Below are 3,192 nucleotides of genomic sequence, written 5' to 3' on the forward strand. Positions count from 1 at the left end.
GGTGTGATCCAGGACTGTTCACTGTGGGTTTTATCGATTGACAGTTTCACTGTGGGTGTGATCCAGGGACTGTTCACTGTGGGGTGTGTGATCGATTGACTGTTCACTGTGGCGTGTGTGATCAGGTGACTGTTCACTGTGGGGTGTGTGATCAGGTGACTGTTCACCATGGGTGTGTGATCGGGTGACTGTTCACTGTGGGGGTGTGATCGGGTGACTGTCACCGTGGGTGTGTGATCGGGTGACTGTTCACCGTGGGGGTGTGATCGGGTGACTGTTCACCGTGGGGGTGTGATCGGGTGACTGTTCACCGTGGGTGTGTGATCGGGTGACTGTTCACCGTGGGTGATCGGGTGACTGTTCACCGTGGGGGTGTGATCGGGTGACTGTTCACCGTGGGTGAGTGATCGGGTGACTGTTCACCGTGGGGGTGTGATCGGGTGACTGTTCACCGTGGGGGTGTGATCGGGTGACTGTTCACCGTGGGGTGTGTGATCGGGGGACTGTTCACCGTGGGTGAGTGATCGGGTGACTGTTCACTGTGGGGGTGTGATCGGGTGACTGTTCACTGTGGGGGTGTGATCGGGTGACTGTTCACTGTGGGGGTGTGATCGGGTGACTGTTCACTGTGGGGTGTGTGATCGGGTGACTGTTCACCGTGGGTGTGTGATCGAGTGGACTGTTCACCGTGGGGGTGTGATCGGGTGACTGTTCACCGTGGGTGTGTGATCGGGTGACTTTTCACCGTGGGGGTGTGATCGGGTGACTGTTCACCGTGGGGGTGTGATCGGGTGACTGTTCACCGTGGTGTGTGATCGGGTGACTGTTCACCGTGGGGGTGTGATCGGGTGACTGTTCACCGTGGGGTGTGTGATCGGGGGACTGTTCACCGTGGGTGAGTGATCGGGTGACTGTTCACCGTGGGTGTGTGATCGGGTGACTGTTCACCGTGGGTGTGTGATCGGGTGACTGTTCACCGTGGGTGAGTGATCGGGTGACTGTTCACCGTGGGTGAGTGATCGGGTGACTGTTCACCGTGGGGATGTGATCGGGTGACTGTTCACCGTGGGGGGTGTGATCGGGTGACTGTTCACTGTGGGGGTGGTGATCGGGTGACTGTTCACCGTGGGGTGTGTGATCGGGGGACTGTTCACCGTGGGTGAGTGATCGGGTGACTCTTCACTGTGGGGGTGTGATCGGGTGACTGTTCACTGTGGGGGTGTGATCGGGTGACTGTTCACTGTGGGGGTGTGATCGGGTGACTGTTCACTGTGGGGTGTGTGATCGGGTGACTGTTCACCGTGGGTGGTGTGATCGGGTGACTGTTCACCGTGGGTGTGTGATCGGTGACTGTTCACTGTGGGGTTGGTGTGATCGGGTGACTGTTCACCGTGGGTGTGTGATCGGGTGACTTTTCACCGTGGGTGTGTGATCGGGTGACTGTTCACCGTGGGTGTGTGATCGGGTGACTTTTTCACCGTGGGTGTGTGATCGGTGACTTTTCACCGTGGGTGTGTGATCGGGTGACTGTTCACCGTGGGTGTGTGATCAGGTGACTTTTCACCGTGGGTGTGTGATCGGGTGACTGTTCACTGTGGGTGTGTGATCGGGGTGACTTTTCACCGTGGGGGTGTGATTGGGTGACTTCAGTGTGGGGGGGGTGTGATCGGGGTGATTGTTCACTGTGGGTGTGTAATGGGTGGCTGTTCCTGTGGGGTGTGTGATCGGGGGACTGTTCACCGTGGGTGTGTGATCGAGTGACTGTTCACTGTGGGGGAGGGTGATGGGGGGACTTTTCACCGTGGGGGTGTGATCAGGGACTGTTCACTGTGGGGTGTGTGATCGATTGACTGTTCACTGTGGCGTGTGTGATCAGGTGACTGTTCACTGTGGGGGTGTGTGATCAGGTGACTGTTCACTGTGGGTGTGTGATCAGGTGACTGTTCACTGTGGGTGTGTGATGGGGGACTGTTCACCGTGGGTGGGTGATCCAGGGACTGTTCACCGTGGGTGTGTGATCGGGTGACTGTTCACTGTGGGTGTGTGATCGGGTGACTGTTCGCTGTGGGGTGTGGTGATCGATTGACTGTTCACTGTGGCGTGTGTGATCAGGTGACTGTTCACTGTGGGGTGTGTGATTAGTAAAGGTAGCTCTGGTCCCATCACTTGGTGAGGCCACTACCTGCCACCTAACTTGTGCGACTGTGTTGGGGGAGTAGTGGGCAGGGCCTGAGGCCTGCATACTTTCTCTTCGGTGGAGTCACCTTCCACGACCTTCCCAAGAACTTCACTCCCACCCCCCTGAACAGCAGACGTGGGGGTCTCCAGTGCCACGGCTCCCCTCTGCACCATCAGAATCTTGCTGTGCGTGGCCCGCAGCTTGTGGACGTGAGGAGAAGCCCACGTCTGCCCTGGAACCCAGAGAAGAAGAGAGGAGGCTGGTGGGGGGGTGGCTGCTGGAAGAGAGAGAGGCCCCAGGCATGAGCCACACAGAGCACTGTGCCCCCTCCAGTCCTTGGGGGGGGCTCCTCCTCTCCACTTACGGGCCCAGGCTCAGTCGTGTCTGTCCAAGGCCCATGTGTACGTGGGGTTGAGCGGGGCTCAGGGAGTGAAACCAAAAGCCCCTTGGCCCCCCTCTCCCTTGGGGCCTGCCTAGAAGAGCCCCCCCCCCCCACACACACATTGGCTGTTTTTCTACCGAAATGGCAAAGTCCGGCCGACAAGTGAGGAGAAGCCAGCACCCCGCACAAGTCCAGGCCCTCCAGTGAGGCGGGGAAAGGGGCCTGTCTAGTCTCTGGGGCCTGGGGGAAGCGAGAGGGACGAGGGACAGGGGTCTGGTTGGCTGCAGGGGGATCCCTGAGAGCTGGACGGGGTGACCAAGGCCAGCCTTGAGCACCCGGCCCGCCCATGCCCCTCCCTCTGGCCTCTGACTGGCGAAGCCTGTGGGGAGGGGAGGAAGAGGAGGGAGGACTGGAAGGGTAGCGAGTAGGTGTGGGCCCAGTGTGGGGCCCGGTCCTGGCCTCCTCCTCCCACCTCTAGGGCCCCCATGGGGGTCCTGCCTTCCCTCCTCCTCCAGCCTCCCTTCCCCAGCTGTGGGCTGTGCTTAAGGGGGGGAGGGGGATCCAGCCTCCAGAGCCCCTGGGCGCCGCTTCCTGTGTTGTACTCGGCCACTGGCTCAGGGTTACGAGTCAA

The sequence above is a fragment of the Perognathus longimembris genome, chromosome 13, assembly GCF_023159225.1.
Source record: "Perognathus longimembris pacificus isolate PPM17 chromosome 13, ASM2315922v1, whole genome shotgun sequence".
Taxonomy (NCBI): domain Eukaryota; kingdom Metazoa; phylum Chordata; class Mammalia; order Rodentia; family Heteromyidae; genus Perognathus; species Perognathus longimembris.